Source organism: Sphaerodactylus townsendi, linkage group LG05 (genome assembly GCF_021028975.2).
Source record: "Sphaerodactylus townsendi isolate TG3544 linkage group LG05, MPM_Stown_v2.3, whole genome shotgun sequence".
In the NCBI taxonomy this organism is placed as follows: Eukaryota; Metazoa; Chordata; class Lepidosauria; order Squamata; family Sphaerodactylidae; genus Sphaerodactylus; species Sphaerodactylus townsendi.
Window position 1 is genome coordinate 44,634,548 of NC_059429.1, and position 21,704 is coordinate 44,656,251.

A 21,704-nucleotide genomic window follows, 5' to 3' on the forward strand; every position below is an offset into this window, starting at 1 on the left:
CCTTCCTCCTCAGCTTGGGGCATTTCTGCTCCTCGATGGTCGAGCACCATTTTGAAACCCCCGCGCCGAGTGCAGGGGAGTGGGGAAGCCTAGGGGGTGACTCCGGGTTTGGTTTTCCCGCTGCTGCTGGTGACAAGAGCCATCTGTTCAATTAGAACGCGCGCAGCCTGGGTTTTTATTTTTTTAATTTAAAATGCTTAAAATCCACTTCTGGACGTCGTTTTGAGCGCTCATGGGCATATTGTGTCTGCTCAAATTTACGTGGATTCCTCAGCAAAGCGTGGAGACGTTGATTCGTCCTTTTCACAATAAAAAAAATTCCCGCCCCAGCACAACACAGCAGCCAATCAGGACAGCCCTTGAGCGGATTGTGGGGAGTCCTGTGTAGCTGCTGCCCAGCTGCCGCATTCATTGGACCAAGGGGGCGGAGGCTGCGGTGGGGACCATGAACCCGCGCTCAAAAGGTCCTGCAGCAAAGGAAACCGCTGCTTATGACCTCCATTTTGTAAGTGGGGAAACAACCTGAGATATCTTCTGATATCTTGACAAGAACTCCACAAAGCCTGGATTCAGTTGCATGTGCTGAGCAACCCTACGCTGTATGCCATTTCCCACAAAACTGCACAATTCTAGAGTCTCAGGGAGAGACCTTTCACATCATCCACTACCTGATCCTGTTCACTGGAGATGCTGGGGATTGAACCCGAGACCTTCAGCATACTAAACTGACGTTCTAGCACTGAGCCATGTCTATCTTTGTGGTGTCCTCCCTCCAGCTATTCATTTCTAAGGGCAGAAATTCCAAGACCTAACACCTTGGGATTCTTTCACTTCACAATATAAACCCAGTCCATCTATCCATTACTGTTGGCCGATGCGATGTGAACCATGCTTCGATCACATCTAGATTCAATAATTGTCATGTACGCTTTGTAGTGCCGCCTCTGAAGAATGCAACTACCTGCTTGCTGTCCAGGATTGAAGATAAGGAACTGTCATCCATCTATTGAACTAACTGAGCTGGTTGCCTGCCCTATCTGCTTTTGAACACAATTCAGAGTGATAATACTTACTTTTAACACCCTAAATGCTTGGGATCAGGGTGACTGAAGAACTGCCTCTTCCCATTTTGTCCTTTTCACCAGTTTAAGAGGTGAGGTGGGAAGCAACCAGAGAGAAGACTTTTTCAGTAGTGCAACCCTGCTTATAGAATTCTCCCTTTACTAAAGGACTGCTGAGGGCCTGCATATTTGATGCTGAGGTTCCAGTTCAAAGCATTGCCCAGACTTTTCACAGAGTTTTTTGGTTCACCATTTTAGCATTTTATTATTCATCTGATTACTTGCATGTTTTACATTTCCTACTGGCTGTGATCATTTTAACCCAGCTTTTTTTTGGTACTGTGTATCTGCAGTAAAGCCCTCAGAGTGTTTTAATGTTGGTTCCTGTGTTTAGTCTGGGTTTAATTGTTGTATATTTTTATTGGATCTCTTACTTGTAAGATGTTGCAGTATTTGTTTACAATAAAACTGCACTGACCCATCTCAAGCGGCTGTCCAACATGCAAATCTTCTGAATAAATTAAAGGAAGTTACATATATTTGCATTTATTATATCCCACTTTTCTCCTCAGGATTCAAATCTGTTTAGAACATAGTTCTTATTTCCTCTGTCCTCTCACAACAAAAGCTCTATGAGGTAAGCCAGGCAGAGAGTTTGGATCGGGGCCAGTGTAAACCCAGTAAGCTTCCACTGTATAACTGGAGATTCAAACCCTGGTTTCCCAGTATCCTTGTCCAACACTCTATGCAATAGACTACACCAGCTTTAAGAAGGATTATGCTCTTTCTTTATACTCCATCCATATTTTATGTACCACTGTTCCAGGGTACCAGGATATTTCCCCTTCCCAGAAGTTCAGTTTGACAAAGAGACTGAATTATCCACTCTGTGGAAAACTGATAATGGGGGTATGTGATTCCTTAGTTTGTTTGGTTATATACTATCCTATTTAACCAACCCATCCCAGGTATACTGTGTGATAACACTAAATTGTAATTATACAATATGGATGTCAGTAATATACCCACATATTTGATATGATTTCTTGATGCAAAAAGAAATTCATGCATTTCATATCATATCTGGATAGTTAATTTTGCTGCACATGAAATAGGAAATATTTATGTAACCACATGAACTGAACATGCTAGTCATATTGGTAATATTTTTCATTGTAAAGGTGAATCTGCACTGTGCAACTGGAGAACATTTTTGTTTTATATCTGAAATTCAAATGTGTTCACCTGAATTTTTCTGGTTTAGTCCATAGGACATCTAGTGGTGAAGTATGTAGTTGCATCCCATAGAATCTAAAATCACAGTCAGGTTAAACCCAGATGATTTTTATGTTCATCACCTACATTACTAATATTTCAGTCTATTTGGATAGTGAAAAGAAGAAGAAGAAATTATTTTTACCCTGCCTTCCTCTGGTGAACATGGGTGGGGGGCACTACAATGCTTTCCTTCCCTGCAATTTTCTTGCTGGAAAAAAACCCCTACCTCTAATTAGCTTTTAATACTGCTTGGGGAAAGGGTATGAACACTTTTACATTTTTTCCAGTGAGCTTGATTGATTAAAAGGAGCTAAAGGGTAGCTTTTTCAACAGCAACAAAAACCATGGGAGAAAAGGGTTAACATTTCCTTCTGTCCCCATTTTGTGCCCCTCTTTGATAAATAAATCATGGCAGTTGTACTTTGAAAAGAAAAAAAATCAAATAGGCAGGAAGAAACCATTTATTTATTTATTTATTTATTTATTTATTTATTTATTTATTTATTTATTTATTTAATACTCAACTATTTCCCCCATTCTTCTCTCCCTGATTTTATCCTCACAACCACCATGTGAGGTAGGTTAGGCTAAGAATACATGATGGTTCACCCAGCAAACTTCCACGGCATAGTAGGGATTTAAACTTGGGTGTTGTGTGGTTTCCGGGCTGTATGGCCGTGTTCTAGTTGCATATTCTCCTGATGTTTTGCCTGCATCTGTGGCTGGCATCTTCAGAGGATCCAAAGATGCCAGTCACAGATGCAGGCGTAATGTCAGGAGAAAATGCTACTAGAACACGGCCATACAGCCTGGAAACCACACAACACCCCAGTGATTCCGGCCGTGAAAGCCTTTGACAATACATCAATTTAAACTTGGTTTCCTAGATCCAAACCTGACATTCTAACTACCACATTACCCCTGGTGGTCAAATGTAGTTGATTCCTTAGTCCATAAGAATGTGTTCAGAGTTTCTGCTTTATTTTATTTAAATTAACTAGCATGAGCCCAAGAACAATACATAATAACTTTTTGTTGGAGAAAACCATTTGATGTGTGTAATTCTTGGTGAATTCGATAGTGAAGTTTGTTGTCTTCACTTGGACAGGCAAATTGGAGCCTTTTGGGGATATCCATATAAAGTCTTGATAATTGTGCTTAATTGTATATGCATACACATGCACAAATAGCCCCCATCCAACATTTCTGTTGTATCTGATGAAAGTTAATCTGGGCTTTGGACTATACATGATTTTCATTTGGCCAGTTCTCAGATGATACAAAGAGCATTCTCCTTTTTTAATTTAGTGCTCAGAAAAAGGTGATCTTTAATCATGTCCACATTCCTTTCACTTCTTTTAAAGCAATATATCTGAGGTAATTACAGACATGAGTCCTTTGATGGCTACATTATCACATTAACTAGGTAATAATGAGAGAGATGCCATAGGTTATCATAGACTTAGTGGAATAGGATTTGCTTCAGCATGAAATGAAGTTGAGTGTTAAGAGGAAATCTTCACATGCCAGATTACATGGGCTCACCTTATTAATTACTACTCTAAACCCCCTTCCATTCCTTCACATTAACAACCAGATACTTCAGGGACAGATTTGGGACTGTAAGTGTCTACACAAATTAGAGGGATAAAATCTGCACAAAGCTTTCAAGAATTGGGCAAAATCACCAAAGACTGTATGAGCCAACAAACACTATTAATTTGATGTATTGTCGAAGGCTTTCACGGGCAGATTCAACTGGTTGTTGTGGGTTTTCTGGGCTGTGTGGCCATGGTCTGGTAGATCTTGTGCCTAATGTTTCGCCTGCATCTACGGCTGGCATCTTCAGAGGTGTATCACAGAGGGAAGTCTGTTACACACTATGTCCAGTGAGAAGGGAATGTTTTTAGTGTGGTATACATTGTCCATGTCCCAGGGTGAGGAACCAATCAGTAAGTGTTTGGGTGGAACTTGCTATGCAAAGGGGTGGTTGATAATATTGTATTGTGGGTGGGGTTTTTCAGTCCAGAAAGTGATTCACATTGGCATTCCCTGCAGCAGCAACAGTCTTTGTGAATGCAAACCCTGTGTCTGGGTGGAGTTCATTGCCCATGAACCCAGCATGCCCTTGGCCTTTGATTCTGGTGTAGTTAAGTACTGGTAGCCAAGTTTAATTTGAGTTTAAAAACCATCTAATAGATCTGCATCTGCACTGCAGGATGCTCTAGTCTGTATTTTGTGTCATGCTGAATTGTAATATGTACTATGCTTTTCATTTAAGCTGTTTTCAATGCACTTGTCTATATTTAAGCATCCTCAGCAGTTGTTGCTATATGATGGTGATGGTGGTGGTGGTGGTGGTGGTGATAACGATGGTGATAACGCAAGCACCATTCATGGTTCTTCTTACAAAGGAGGTCACTACACCCAAAGCTAACTTCAATACTCGGGAGAGATAACTAGGGGCAGAGAGAAATGAGGGGGAAAGGGAGAGGCAAAGATAACAAGTAAAGAATATATTGCTCTCAATGATTCCCATGTGTTGAGAAGGAGTGTTCCAATGCCTTCCATTGGAAGAAAAATCATTTTCTTGGCAAAACAACACCTTCCTCTAATGGAAGGAATCTTCTTTTTATGGAAGATTATTCACTTAGCAGAACCATTGGCTTCAACCCTGAATGTGAGCGAACACTGTGCAAATGTGATGTAGTGTTGAGAGCAGCGGACTCTAACCTGGTGAATTGCGTTTGTTTCCCTGCACTTACACATAAAGCCTGCTGGGTGACCTTGCGACAGCAACTGTTTTCTCAGAACTCTTTCAGCCCCATTTACCTCACAAGGTGCCTGTTTTGAGGAGAGGAAGGGAAAGTGAATATAAGCTGCTTTGAGACTCCTTAAGGTTGAGAACAGTGGGGTATAAAAGTCAACTCTTCTTTTCCACTGTTAACTGAATTCCCTAATGGTATATATAACTGCAAATTGGGACAGTTCAGATCACATCTGTTGTAAAGCTAGGCCTTGATGCTTGCAGGTTGTGCGTTCTTTCCAATTTTCAGTTTTAATTTTTTTAAATCATACTTGTTCCCTTAAAAAAACAGTTTTCTCAGTAATGGTATTGTAGTAGACTAATGTGATATTAGAGATTCCCTCCTGATCCTATTCAGCAATTCTTAATTTTACTCTTCAAACCAAGCTTTTCTCATGACGTTAAAAAAAAGTCTAGTAATTTAGACATGTTTATTTGTTGATGCCTTACAATGGGGAAACAACATTGAAACAGGGATATTCAAACTGGATCGATACCATTTTTGAAATTTGGTCTCACCTCTAGTACAGCATTCCAAATAATGTCTCTGTGCATTCCCAAGCTTACACCTCAGGGACTTCCTTCGCACTGAGGTCACAGGGGAAGGCACTCCTGATGGTACCTCCCTCCATCGAGGTATAGGGGCAGGAGCATGTGGGGTGGCTTTCTCTGTGACTTTGGAATAGAGACCCTTGGAGATCCTCCATGCGCCTACCCCTTGGGGGCTGGAGGCATGGCAAAGACCTTGCTCTTTGTCCAGACATTTGGTTAGCCTCTCTGGAAACCCCCTCAACAGCTGTTGGTCTAGGGGTGAGGGTGGGGTTTGGGGTTTGTTTCATGCTATTTTATTGTTGTTTTAATTGTCATATTTTATTCATGTTTTATTTATATTTTATTGTTTTTAATATGCGTAAGCTGCCTAGAGATGAGGCGTGGTATAAATGTTTATAAATAAAATAAGAATTAAATCTTAGCTGACTCCACACCACACAGGCATGGAAAATAGCTTCCAAATCAAGCACTGAAAACTGCTCCCCACAGCCTTGCTGGGTAAAGTGTTCAACTGGCCATACCAACTCCAAAGTCCCGGTGGACTTCAGAGCTGCAGCCTGCACATCAATGCTGGACCCGGCCAGGCTTCGCTCAGCATTCAACTTTGGCTTTTGCCTCTAAAGTCCATGTAGATTTTGGAGCAGAGTTTGTGGTATAAACCTGAGCCCGGCCAAGCCGAGCTCAGAGTCAAACTGCAGTCTGGACTTGACTAGGTTTAGCTTTATGCTGCTGGCTCCACCTGACTTTGGAGGGGGAGCTTCGAGGGTGGAACCAGCAGTATAAAGCTTGGCCCAACCAGGGTGAGCCCACAGTTCAACACTGGACTTGGCATGGCTGAGTCCAGCTTTATACTGCTGGATCCACCTCCAAGCTTCACTTGGCTTTGGAGATGGGGCATTGTGGATGGAGCCAGTAGTATAAAGCTAGCCAGGCTGAGCCCACAGTTCAATGCTGCACTCGACCTGGCCAGGTACAGCTTTAAACAGCAGTTTCTGCCCTGGAAGTAGAGCCTGCAGTTTAAAGCTGGACCTGTCCTTGGCAGAGCTGAGTTCTTGGCAAAGAGGGAAGGAGCCAGATGTCTCAGGGACCCCTTCAAGTAGTGTGCTCAGGGAATAGAGTAGCTGCCCCATCCTAAATATGCCTCTGGAAGAGAGAGAGAGAGAGAGAGAGAGAGAGAGAGAGAGAGAGAGGTTTGAAAATTAGAAAAAATTGTGGTAAGTTGTGCATGTGGAAAAGGCTGTAGTTTACATCTACAGAGTGTAATTGCTGCGTTTTTACTCAGCAGTTTATATGTGGGAAAGATGAACTCAAAACAAAATACTTCAAATCAGGAATTCATGTTTAAAGGGATAAAGTTGTAGTGAGAGCAAGTCAAATTGTTCAACAGGGATGTTAAACAAAAGATTACACTGGAACTAGCACTAAAACTGATTTCAGGGGTTGCTTTTTCACAGACATGTGCTAGTGCATATAAACATCTCCCTACTTAAAGAACTGCAATATTTCTGTTTGACCAGCCCTGATACTCTATCCAAGGCATGGCTACATGAAACCATGCTCTTATTCCCCAGGCAGTTTATTGACACTAACCATTCATTCAGCAATACAATGTGACCCTGATAAAATGACTGGCATATTCAGAACCCACCACAGATTCCACATTACATGTGACATATTTAGCAAAGGACACTGTGCTTACAGTCCTGTATGTTGACTGTAGACCATTCCTCCCCACAACTTAGCATGCCAAGAGGCCCTCACCTGAAAGGTCCAGTAACTCTGATGTTGTCAGATCTTGGAAGTCCTGCTTAAAACTTGGATGGGAGACCACCATAGAAATGGAGGGCTGTCATTCAGAGGCAGGGAAATAGGAAACCACCTCTGCTTGTCTTTTACCTTCAAAACCTTATCAGGTTGCCAAAAGTTGGCTGCAACTATATAATAATTTCATTACTAGCATGCCAGGGACCTTCTCTAGCTGCTCAGTACAAGATATTCTTTGCAGATTGCTGCAGATGCAACAGCATGTATTCCTCTTTGATTTGCTGTAAAGTAGGATCCTTGTTTAGAAAACAAGTCCACTTAATCTGGTGTGCTGCCGCTATGACTTTACACAAGTGACTTGTTAAAGAACAAAGAAATGTTTTTAAGGGATTCTGTTGATGTGCGTTTTACAAAAAGGCTATAATTTGCTAGACTGGATTATAGCATAAGATTTTAAAAATATTTTCCACCTCTCATTTTCTCTGTAGAATCACAATCAAAGGTTCCACACACAAGAAGGCTGGTTATTTCCAGATACTTTCCTTTAGATCATTAAAAATGAAATGGATCATTCCCTTTTATAAGCTCTCAGGAAAATAAGCAGATGAAAGGTGGTTCTTGTTCCTCCGCTGCACAAATAACATATAATATCATTAATTTGAAGGCCAGTTATTTTGCCTTTAGTATCTTAAAAACTGTATAAATTGGTGTGCTTTAGATTGGCTATTCAAACTGCTTTTATGTTAATTTATGGCAAGGAGCGGTGTGCTTGCTGGTTACATTAGGAGAAAGAGGTTTACTTCCAAATGTCTCATCATGCGTAATGACTTTCTCCTATCAAAAAACAAATTTTTGTAGGACGAAATTAGGATTCTGTATGTGGGTCTCTTGTTCTAGTATCAACATTGATGCAAAATTGATGAAACTTCCAAGTGAAATTGCATTGTTTGATCTTCACAGTCCTGGAATAACATAGCCTAAAGCTACAGTTTCTGCAAACTTCCTTTGCACAAACGACTTAGCCAGGACTGATGTATTGACACAGTATGGCCATGAATGACATTAGGGCTATTTAGAAAAGGCACAAAACAACAGCAAAAGGAACGTGGCAATTGGTTCTGAAATTACCTTTTGCCAGTGAACCTCTCTGAAAAACTACCTTTTTCTGCTGAATCTTCTTCCAAAATTACCTTTTCCAACTGCAGCATTCTCAAAGTGCCTTGATGTTAAGCAATATAGTTTTAAGTTGAAAATGTCACAAGGCCATGAAAGAAATTGATAGGAAATTTCAGAGTTCCTTGTTGGTATTTGAAGCAGCCTGTGGATTTTTTTTTTCTTTAACACAGATCTTCTCTGCTGTGCTACCACTTTGATTTCTCTATTGCCCAAACCAGCAGGTATCTGAGTTTAATAGCTTCATGAAGGTGATTTAGTTATTGCTCTAGAGGTGCTGCTAGTAGCACAAAATTGATAAACATTTACTAGTAAAGGCTCAATCATCCTAAAAAGAAAATGAACATAAGTTTTGCCTCAGCCATATTTCATGTACACAATGTCATGGGTTCTCAAGCTTAACCATTTTAGTTGTTTTAGCCGTTACTGATTACATCAGATTTATAATTCAAATAATCTAAATAGATCCTGCTAAGACTCCATCTAGTCAATTTTAGACTAGCTCTTGACGACACTCAAAATGTATTACACGTATATGAACGTTTCCTCTCAAAAACATATGGATGAAAATCCATCTAACTTCCACTTTCATTGAACCTTTTCTACCACTTTCACTGAACCTTTTCTCAGTAAAAACTGGACATAAAATGAACAGTCCAAGTCAGTCCATTTGTTAAGTCAAAGTCAACCATATCTTATACTAGAACACCCCAAATAGCGTAGTGATCAGAGCACTGGACTAGGATCTGGAAGACCCAGGTTCAAATCTCCCCTTTGCCTTAAAAGCTTGGCAGATGATCTTGTACTTTATATAGTTGAACTCACATGGTGCAACCCCATTTAGGGTCAAAATGTAGAAGATATTGGGAAATCCGTTACTGGATCTGCAGATAGATTTTATTAGGCACCTTTAGCAACTGTGAGACTGGGGGAAGAGGGTTAACCTTGCTAAACATTACATGGTTGTCTAATCAAAATCCAACCACTCCATTTTATTATTAACCTTCTATAGGAAAAACATGACAAAGGACAACATTTTTTCTTTAAAAAACTAATAACTATGTAGAGGGTGCAAGTTTCAACAAATGAAGCCCGGTTTGGGAGGGAGCAGTGGTGGGATTCAAATAATTTAACAAATGGTTGTTTACAAGCACCATTTTAACGACCGGTTCTGCCGAAGTGGTGCAAACCTGTGGAATTCCACCACGGGGGGGGGGGGGAGGTCTCCTCTTGCACCCTGGTTCAATCTGAATTGCAGTGCTGCATGATTCAAAAAATCAGAAAATTGCAAACACAATTGTTTTGAGCTCTATCCTGTAAAATTAGGAGTCATTCTATGCAGAAGGCATAAGTGAGAGTTTGAGGGAAAGGAATAATTGTGGCATTCTCAGTCCTATAAGCATTCATGGGATTACCTGCAGATTCATTGGTGTGTGACTCAGAAACCTTTTTCAGGGTTTCCAATTATGTGAGGAGAATTCAACATGAGCACCTTGTAATTGTTTAGTATAATTCAATCTTATGACCTCTGCTATGGGTCCTAAATCTAAGGAATTGGCTTTGGGCTGTGAGGCATTTGCGATCTACTTCTCAGACTAAGTTTTGAACCTCTGCCAAACCCTTCCTGCCACGATTGATACAATACACGAACTGGAGGCATCTTGGCTGACCTCAGGTCCTCAGTTGGACCACTTCAGTCTGCTCGACATGGCAGACGTGGACAGGACACTGACAACTATACAATCTACCACTTGTCCTTTTGACCCATGCCCTTCCTGGAGGAGCTGCAGAGCCACCTGTTGGAAATCATAAATAGCTCCCTTGAGCAAGGAGCTTTCCTGGGTCAGCTTAAAGAGGCAGTGATCTGCCCACTCCTGAAAAGACTGCAGTTAGATCCTTTGGATCCGGCCAATTACTGCCCAGTTTAGAATCTGTCATTTCTGGGGAAGGTAATTGAGCAAGCGGTGGCAGAACAGCTCCAGAAGTTCCTGGATGAAGCAAACACATTGGATCCCTTCCAGTCCAGTTTCCACGCTAGCCATGGGACCGAGTTGCTGTCGTGGATGAACTCCAGCTCCACTTGGACAGAGGCGGTTTGGTGCTGTTGGTGTTGTTAGACCTCACCGCAGCGTTCAATGTGGTAGATCACGAGCTTTTGGTCCACCTCGCCAATATCGGGATTTGGGGATCAGCCTTGGGTTGGCTGGCCTCATTCCTCCAAGACCAAAGGACAGCAGGTGGCATTGGGGGGGGAGAGCTCCTGATGTTGCCCCATGGTTTGTGGGGTGCCACAGGGTACGACCCTCTCCCTGATGCTTTTTAATATCTACAAGCACCCCCTGGCAAGTTTGGTCCAGACTTTAGGGCTGCGGTGCCACCAATATGCAGATGACACCCAGCTTGTGTTCACGATGGAGTGCAGCCCATTGTCAGCCCCTGGAGCTCTCCAGTGATGTTTGGAAGCCATTGCTGGTTGGTTGAGAGCAAGCCGGCTGAAGTTAAATCCTGTGAAGACGGAGGTGCTGTGGCTTGGCCGGAGAACATCTGGTAGATTTTTGCCTGCCTACGCTACACTTGACCTTGTCCATCAAAAGCCTAGGACCCGGCAGTATTGCTCGAGGACCAGGTGGCTCAAGCGGCCCAGGTAGCATTTCATGACCTGCGTCAGGCACGGCAACTGGCCCCGTGCCTCACCCATACAGACTTAGCCACAGTTATCCATGCAATAGTCACCTCCAGGCTTTTCTATTGTAACTTGCTGTACGCTGGCCAGCCTTTGACTATGATCAGGAAATTAAAACTCATACAACATGCGGCAGCCAGACTCCTTACAGGGACGTCAAGCCTTTACCATTTTCATTGGCTGCCCATTGAGTTCCAGGTCATGTTTAAGGTGCTGGTTTTAACCTTTAAAGCTACAAGCGGCCTTGGGCATGCATACTTGAGGGACCCATCTCCCCATATTGCCCCATTAGCACCTTCCGATTTTCAGAGGAATTACTGGAGCTCCCTGGCCCAAAACATGTCCAGCTGGCCTCCACTAGGGCCAGAACCTTTATGTTCCTGGCCCCCCTCTGGTTGGACAGGCTCCCTAAAGAGACCAGGGCCCTGCGAGACTGTTCCGCCAGGCATTTGGCCAGCCGAGCTGAAGTACGTTCTATCATCCCGGCCTCCAGTGGGCTTGGGGGAGGGAGGGGGAGGGAGAGTTTTTTTATCGCCATATGTGTCTTTGTTTTTAAATACTGTATAGTTAAGCTTTTAAATACTGTTATTATATTTTATTTATGTTGTACATTGCTCTGAGCCCTTCAGGGGAGGGTGACTAATAAACAAACAAACAAACAAACAAATACGCACATACCTTCCAGTGAATGCATAGAAGTCACAATGAGTCCTGCCATTGTGATCCCATTTCCCCTTCTATGCATGCTCATTCTATTATTTGTTTGTTTATTCTATTTAAACTCACCTTTCTCCCTATTGGGGCCTCACATCAGCTTACTCCGCAATTTTATCCCTCATTTTATCCTCAAGAGCCAACAACCTCCAAGGACTTCATAATCTAAAATCATCCATGGAAAATTCAACAGAGTAAGGGGACAAAGATACAAGGGTAACAAGGGATGAACATCAGTATTCATGTGAATGTTAATTTCATGAAGCTTCTGCTAGTTGCTCTGGACATTGATGGAAGCTTCAGTCATTGTGGAGAGTGATAAAGAGAACCACCGGAACATCTGATAGCAACAGCTTCTTATCGCCCATAGTCTCGACTGAAGAGAGGAGGGCTTTTCATCCTTGCAACACTAATGCATAAGAGACTTCTTCCTCCCTCCACCTAGATATCATTGAGGCAATTTTAGTGTGATTGAACTCAGATTTCTGTTGCCTAATTTTAGACTGGTAAAAAAAATTGATGTTTTCCCTTTTCTTTGTATAGGAGGTTTGAAAGCAAAGCAGATAACATGTCTGAGTAGTAAGCAGGAGAGGACTCAGTGAGTTTGCTCAGTTGCCTCTTTTAACTTGATTCCCTTTAATTGCATTCCACAATATGTCTTGAATGTAATGGTGCATCAGTACATAAAAGCATTCATAATAGTTAGGCTGAATGTATTTCCATTTAGGATCACCAAAGGGTGATTTGCAGGCATTCCTATTCAGATGGAAGTTGTGAATGTGGGTATGATCATGTAGAGATTCTGGAACATATTTAATTGTTCTGCTGCTGTTAGGAAATATATGGCAGAAATATTCAGTCAACCTTTATCCTGTAAATCTTATCTTTCCTCATAAAATTTAATTCAGTGGCAACTATCTGACAAAGATAATAGAACTGCGTTATGAGTAGCTAAATTTTTGCAGGTGGTAATCAATTGTAAAAGTGGGCAGTTGGGGGTAGATTCAGTGGCTGGAATTAACTCAAAGACAACGAACTACAGGCAGTCCTCAAATACATTAAGCTGAAGCATTTGGGTTTAGATCTGTTGACTGTCTACATTACATTGAATAATGTAATACATATCCGAATACTCCATCTTAATTGGTTTGCAGTATGAGCACGAAGCTTCCATGTGTTCTGGTGTTTTTCACTTACCTCTTGGGAAGTCAGTCTTGGTAGCAGGCTTGTGGCACAGCTGGTTACTTCCTCCTTTCCTTCTCTATCTGTCTCCATTCCCTAGGAAGATCCCAGCCTTTTCCTTGAGAAACTTTACATTCCCTGTTGTTCACCTCCCCCTGTTCTGGGTCTTCAGGATTTGAACCCAGCACTCAAGAGACTGAAGCTGGGAAGTAGTCTAATGAGCTGCCCAAGAGACCGAAGCTGGGATGTAGTCTAATGAACTGCCCAAGGACAGTTTGTACTCAAGTTTCTGAATCCTTTTCAGAAATTGAATCGACTAGGTGAAACCAGCCCCTGTATCCCCCATTAAATAGGATTATGATTTCTTGGGCAATAAATGAATATATTCATCCTGCCTTATCTTACAAGTCGAATTGGAAAACTTCTTTTAAAGGTATGGAACGGAGATATTGGTCCCCACTGTTGTATGTGACACGTTCACAGTGTCTTCTTAGGTCCCTGGTCTACAGTGTTTCTCTTTCCCCCACAGTGGTGGTAAGCTGGTGACTGACAAACAATCTTAATCAAGGATAGGCATAATAGTAGTGCAAGACACAACCCATTATCTTCCATTTTCAAGCTTTCTTCTGGCTGTATTCCTCCTTGTTTATTTTAAACTTTCTTTGGAAGAACATGAATATAATCCTGTGAACATGTTTTCCAGGAATGAAATCAGTTTAGGTTGTTTTCAGTGTGTTAACCCAACTTTATACCATTCACATTCTTTGGGTAAGATCTTTCCTCTTTTTGCTAGGCCTCCATAGGTTTTTGTTTGTTCCATTAGTCATCATCTATCTCCATTTGCATTTTTCATCTCCAGATTTCACTAAATGCCTATGACTTGATTGAGAGTGATAGGAGAAATGATCGATAAATGGGACAGGGAGGGAGAAAGTCTTCAGCACAGACTTCGGGCATTTTCTTTTCTCCTTACGGTTTCCTTTTTATCTCTTCTTCTCATGTGGCTGACTGTTTTTCCTTTCTTCTGTACCAGTGGTGCTGAATGCTGATGACATGTTGGTGCAACCCTAGGCAGCAGCCTTTAGATAATAAATTCAAGGAGCTCAAACTAGAAATCTGTTTGGTAAATAGGTGGCTCTGACATCCATATCTGGGCGGGACAATGTTTTAGAGCTGCTGGCATTTATTTCACTATTAAAAATAAATATGTAAAATCATTTTTATGCCAGAAAAGGAACCCACAGAGGGCTGACTTATGAATACCTGGATGATAAGAAAATGTAACATTTACCATATATACTCGCATATAAGCCGAGTTTTTCAGCCATGTTTTAAGACTGAAAAATGCCCCCTCGGCTAATACGCGAGTCCCCACTTACCAGCCCCTTGTTGCTGCCCCCCTGGGAGGGCGAAGGGGAAACCCCCACAGCCGGCGGGCTCTTCAGGCCTCTGCTGAAGCTGGGGGCATGGCCCAGGACAACCTTGGTGCAGCTGCACAAGCCGCTTGTTGCTGCCCTCTTCAGAGAGTGAAGGGGGAACCCCGAGGCACCCCAGCTGGCTGGGCTTCCTCAAACCCCAGCCGGGAGGCAGAGGGAGCTCCTTATTTGGGCAGTGACTCCCCCTGATGTCACTGCCCAAATAAGGAGTTCCCTCTGCCTCCCCACTGGCTGGGCTTCCTCAAACCCCAACCGAGGTACCACTGTATCTATTTTATTTTATTGGTATCTATTTTTATTTTTGAAATTTACCAGTAGCTGCTGCATTTCCCACCCTTGGCTCATACGCGAGTCAATAAGTTTTCCCAGGTTTTGGTGGTAAAATTAGGTGCTTCAGCTTATACACGGGTCGGCTTATACACGAGTATATAAGGTAATTCTGTATCTGTTGCATTTTTCAAAGCTTCACTTTTTGCATCTGAGATCAGATAATAAACTCCTGTCAAGAACTTGTTCAGAAGTCCTTCAAACCTCTTACAGTACAGGGTAGATCCAGCTAAGGTGACAAATGTCCTCTAAAAGCCTTTTAAGGGTTGATGCTAGAGTCATCAAATTTGCAATTGTTGCTAATGCTATTTTAAAATTTTTAGCCTCAGTCCTACAGGTGTCCAGCTAAAAATGGCTATATCTCATAGTATGATCTGTTCCTCAAAGCTGCAACAGAATCTGTCTGCAGTTTATATCTCTTGATTGTTTTGATTTTGGTATCTTTGATATCAAATACTGTCAGATATGACATTTCTGTACTGTTCAGCCTGTCTTCAGGGCCACCTTGATAAAAACAGTAAAAGCTGAGAATCTTGCCCAAAAGACAGGTTACCTACCACTACTGATCTACCGCTGCAACAAGAGGTCACAGATGATTGTTTGGTGTGTTCTAGGGGATGTTTCAGTTCACATGGAAGTCCAAATAAATTCAGTATGCACCCTCCATTTCCTTCCCCCTTAATCCTTTGCAACATACAGAGTTCTGATTTAGACAATCTGATCTGAAAAGGGAAAATGTTTCAAAACATCATGACATATCAGTTTTTAATACAGTTAAATACCAACACCATTACATGTCAACTATTTGGTGGCTGCTACATTGCCTATACCGTTCAATATCAAATACTAAAATAAAGCATAATTGGGTGTCAGATCCAGATACCAATTCCTTGGTGAGCACATGGCACAGGTAAGAGAGAATATCTGAAGTTATATGGTATCTGAATTTGCTAAGGATATTGTTTTTGAATTAAATTCAGATTAGCTGTAAAGCTCTCATCTATTTGGCCAATGGAAGCGTTCATTGACACTTCATGAACAAAGAAAGGATATTTCTATGACATATTGCTGCCAATCTACCTCCCCCTCCACACACACATACACACATGCAAAGGCTAATTTAATTGAGCTCAAATTGTAAATATAAAATAAGTAGTGCTTTATAACAAAATAAAAGCTCCTCTCCACCCATCATCATAATACAGAACAATGGCATGGCTGGGATATAGCTTCCCCTGAATTGCAGTTCCCATGAAATGCCCTTTATTTTAACATTGATGTTTATAATTATCCTGCAGTTTTTGCTGGGTTCATTTGAACATAGGCAAAACATGGCACTTTTCTCACAGATCCGAGCAGCTGATGGGCAAAGGTTAATTTGTCAGTACATGGACACATTTGCTTGTCACATCTGCTATTAATTGCAAATGGAGATATTAGTCTAATTAAACATTGCAAGGAAATGACCTAAATTGTGCAGTAGTGTGCACAACATATATTCTGCTATTAACACACTTCATGATTCATGTTTGGCTTTTGTATACTGATGTGAAGTAACATTCTTAATTGTAAAGCTAGTTACGCTTCTCACAAGCCACCACTTTACTGCCGGTACATTTAGTGTTCCCAAATGTAAAAATAAAATGCATGTGACGTAGCTATGTGAATTTTCCATCAAATTGCAGCCATTCATTCTCTGTTGCCTTCATTGGTTCTACAGCGAAATGATTATGTTCCCTGGCAGCTGTCTAAATGGCTTGCTGTAGTTGAATATCAAAACTCATTATTAGGACAAACAGTTGCAGTGCATCAATAGCCCATCAGGATTAATTAAACTGGGAATCAGCAGCTGACTGCTAATCAGATCATTTGCAATTGATCACTGCCAGTACTGTTGTCAGGATATCACTGGAATAATATTTTATTGCATATCTTGAAATTTGCTACAAACTGAATAATGATCTGAATTACTCTAACTGGGCAGGCACTGTGATGAATGCAACAATTATTCCAGGCAGTGCCCCAATGCAAAAGGAGTCAAGGGCAGAAAGAGAGATATAAGCAAGCAAGTTGATGGGGGAAGAGATTCCATAAGAAAGAGATGCCAAGAAGAAGGCTTTTGGATGTGTTGTGGGTAGTAATGATTGGATTGCAGGGGGACAGTTCATCCCCAGACAGATTGAAATGAAGAATTAAGTAGATGAATGAAGACATACATAAATGGCACAACATAATTCAAGTAAGAAAAGGGAAATACATTTTCATCAGCTTGTCACAGGGTAGGATTAAGACCTTTAGAGGCCCTAAGCACTGAAAAGATTATGGTACTTCCATATACTGTATATTCAAATAAATAAATACCATTATTTGTATGAAACAAAATACCTATTATTCCATTGTTTTCTTGAAGATACATAGCATTTTAACTTACACAAATCCAAGGTACAGAATGTTTACTGTTACTTATAACTTTATACTATAAAAAGTTTTCTCCTGCATTTTTTAATTGCAACATCTTTGAGCTTCTCCTCAAAATTAATCTGACATAACAAATCTGCTTCAATACTTAGCAGAGATAAGGAGCAAAAACAAACAAGCAAAACCCCTCTATGAGATCCTCTTTACTTTAGGCCCTAAGCAAGTCCTTATTTTGCTTAATAGTTAATCTATGGCTGGCTTGTCAGAGCACACAAAGAAAAATGAAAATGGCTAAATCTTAAGAAATTTTTGCTCTATGTCTTGGAAAAGAAAGTATTTTTCACAGAATGGTAAATACCTGTTTACTAGTATAGTTGTATCTAAAACAAATTATTCACTTGACTGCATCCTGTCATCAAGAAACGATCTTTGTGTTCTTCACATGGAAAACACTACATGGAACTGGGTCACATGGAAGGTTCCAACATGAAGCAAGTCCAAGGAATGGCCAAAGCCCAGTGGGTCTTGGAAACTTTAAAAAGACCACATGAAACAGAGATCTGGTAGGGCTATATGATGATGGAGTGGTACAAAAATGGCCAGGATAAGATGAGTGTATCCTGATGTTTACACTGACACAAGAAATAGTACATGAAGGTTAGTGAAAGTCTAACAAGGTCCTCAGTTCTAAACAAAAAAGCAAAGAAAAACAAATAAGGTATAGATAACATTCACCAGTCATAGCATATTTGGATGCCAATGATCTCAAAGGGATGATATTGGGTGAGGTAATGATTACCATACTAATAAGCCCTAAAATGATTGGTTCAGATTTTTGCTGCTCTCTCAGTGAGCTTCAGTCATTCATTCATTGCCTCTCTGCTGACCTTCTCTACAGGGCCATTGTGAGGATACATGGAGGACGGAATACCTACATATGCTGTCCTTCCCTTGGAGGAAGGGAGAGCTAAAATATGATGGATTTGTTTTAAAGCTGCCATTCCTTATAATCTATATATGTAAATTAACATATACATCAAATTGGGTGGGAATGGAGAGATAAGAAATGGTTCATCCCATTTGGCAGTAACTGAGGCAAAATCCCTCATATCATTATTTAATGGAAAGAAAGGGTAGGAAACACTCCCTAGTCCTCCATCTGCACAGTTCTGCCCATCTCTCGGTCACACTGAATGACCAAGATAAGTTTAGGTGAGTGTAACAGCACCCACTCCCTGAGAGAAAACAGAGGCCCCCAAAAGGGAGGGAAGCCTGTTCCTGAGGGTGGATATTTGGATAAGTGACTTGGTTGGCCCTAAGGCGCTCCCCTCAACTCACGCACGCATGCACAAGCCTTTAAACAGAAATCCTGTCAGGGGACACAAACTATAGATATAAAATGCTGTCACCATAAGCTGAAGTAAATGGAACGTATAGAGAGGCTCTTAAATGTTTAAATACAAAAACTGGATTTTTATTTTAACAAACTTTTCTTCTCAGGATGATGGTTCAGAGAGGCACATGAGCATTACTTTCGGCAGACTTCTTTCTTAGATGTTACAGAGCAAATGCAGGTTGTTTGGCTGTTTCAGTTACAGATACACGGTCCAGAACCCACTACTAAACTGCCCACCCTTATCTTCAAAGGGATTTTACACTGGCTTAGGAGGGTCTCTGTGTAATAAGTTTCCCTTTCGTCTCCCACCAACTAGGCCTCTAGCCTGTGGTATGCACTGATCCTTCCCCTCAGTTTCTCGGAGATCACTTAGAGGAATCTGGCCACCTAGCCTTCCTCACTCTGTCTCTCGCTGACCTCACTGCCATTAGATAAGATCTCAGACTGACTTCAAGGAAGTGACAGGAATTTCTTTTTGTTACACCAACTCTCAGACCCTTTCCGCACTGCGGAAAGGGCGCTTCCCCACCGGCAGGAATTCTGCCGGTGGAGGGGTGGGGGCCGTTCGCACAAGAGCGTGTGAGCGGCCCCAAAGAGGCCAGCGCAAGAGAGGCAGCTCCACACGGAGCCGCCTCTTCCCCGTCCCTCTCCCACTCACCTCGTCGACTCCGTCGCCCTGCTGGCCTCCTAAGACCCGCTCACGCTGCCCTCTGACCTCCAGGGGTCGGAGGACAGCGAGGGAGGGTCTTAGGAGGCCAGCAGGGCAACGGAGGTGACGAGGTGAGTGGGAGAGGGACGGGGAAAACAGTGCATTCCCGGTGGTGCCGTTCGCACCGCACTGCCAGGAATGCGCTGTTTACCAAAAACCTCCCTCCAGGAGGGAGGTTTTTGGAGGCGGCCTGATGCCGCCCTGGGGGAGGGGAGCCCGGTTGGCGCTGCTGTGTTTTCGCAGTGCCGCCTGTGTGAACGGCTCCCTGGGGACGGCGTTTTTGCCATCCCCAGGGCGCCGTTTATGGCCCGTGCAGAAAGGGCCGCAGTCTGCTTTCAGGACTGTCAATTCACTCTCTCAATTCCCAAACTCTCCTTTCTGACAGGCTTCTTCCTGCTTTTTACAGCAGCCCTAGCTCCCCCTACCTGTGGCTCTAGGCTAACTGCGTCTCCGCCAGCCAATCAGGAGGTGTCTACTTTTACATTAAGTGTTGCTAAGGCCAGCTTTTCTGCACCTTCTAAAAACTAACCCTTTTACCTGGGCCTAATCTGTCACCGTGAGTACCCCTGTTGCATCTAAATTAATGGGTCCATGTACTGCTGTGAAAGTGCTCCTCTCACCTCAGTCTAATGAATAGCATTGTGTCTGAATTTACTGCAAAGCAGGGGAGATAATAGTCATGAATATCCAGTGGGTCTCTTTCTAAATAAACGTATTTATTTGGTTTAGCCAATAGGGAAAAAAGTACAAGCAATGTGTCATCCTTCAATAACATTTAGGGAGGAAAAGGAATCTGGCTGTATAAGAGTGGAAAGTAGGTTTTGCTTATTTTTTGCCACCCTATCAGTCTTGAAGCCTTGGGCACATGGACAGTCTGTCTGTATTGTAGGACTATCCTAAGCTAAATGATTATGAAAGAGACCTCAGCATATCCCAAGGCTGAATAGTTTAAGGTGATGATTGGGTCAGTTTTTCAAGTCCTATGATGGGTTTCTTAAGCTATATTCCTCCTCCCCCCCCCTCAAAAATGTGTCTTACCAAACTTACGTTAAAATGCACATAAACAAGATGCTTGAGAAATGCTCTTCATCCTTTAAACTATCTGACATGCATCTTCTCCTTAATGATAATTGCTGGAGGATCTGTGGAGGCTATGGTGACTAATGTTATGTCCATATGCTCTTGATGTGCCCAGAAGTGCAATCATTTTAGTATGAACCTCTCTGATAAGCATTTGATGCTGATGAAATGGAAATTAAATTTTACATGCTCTAATGGTACTGTGTGTGGAGATACTACTGCAAAACTGTAAAAGGGAAGTCTGGAAATGAAAGACGGTATGGACAACAATTTGATGTGGCCTTCATTGAAAGAAATGCAATGCCTGGTAAAGGAGTTTTTTAAAGGTGGAAAATTCTGAATTCTAACCTATGTAAATACAAACCAGGAAGGATCATTTGCCAAAAACTGCTATGTAAAGGGAAAAAATTAATCACTGAACTACAGTCATATGTCCAACCTTGATTAAGCTAGCCATGTACACATTATCCATCTATAGATCCCTGTGTATTAGCAGACCAATCACTGTTCATAACCAAGCTCACGGGTTTGGCAGCAGTAAACTCACACCATAAAAAGCTAAAAGAGCTTTATTACAGAAAATTAGCAACAAGCTAATAAAATAAGGCATGCAGTTCAGTCATGGCAGGATGCATAGAAAAATAACAAATCTAACTTGCTGACTACTTACTAAAGTCCTAATATAATATAGTTGCTTCTTGGCATAAAGTTTCTAGAGTGTAAAACAAGTGTCTTTTGGGCATCAAGCAGCGGGGAGGGGGCAATGGGGGAGAAACTATCCTCACTACTTGTATGGATAAAACTGGTCCTAACCTGCTGACCTCCCTAACCAATCATATCTCATGGACGTTTCCAGGGAATGAGCAAACTGCCCATCTCCCAAGTGAAATGCTCAGCTGAAGCTCATGTTCCAATTAAGTCTGCCTGGGAATATATTCTTGAGAGAGGCTGATATGGGGGAGATAACCAGTGGTGGGATTCAAATAATTTAACAACCAGTTCCAGTGATGGGATTCAAATAATTTAATAACTGGTTGTTTACAAGCACCATTTTAACAACTGGTTCTTCCGAAGTGGTGCGAACCTGCAAAGTGGTGAATCCCACCACTGGAGATAACCCTTCCC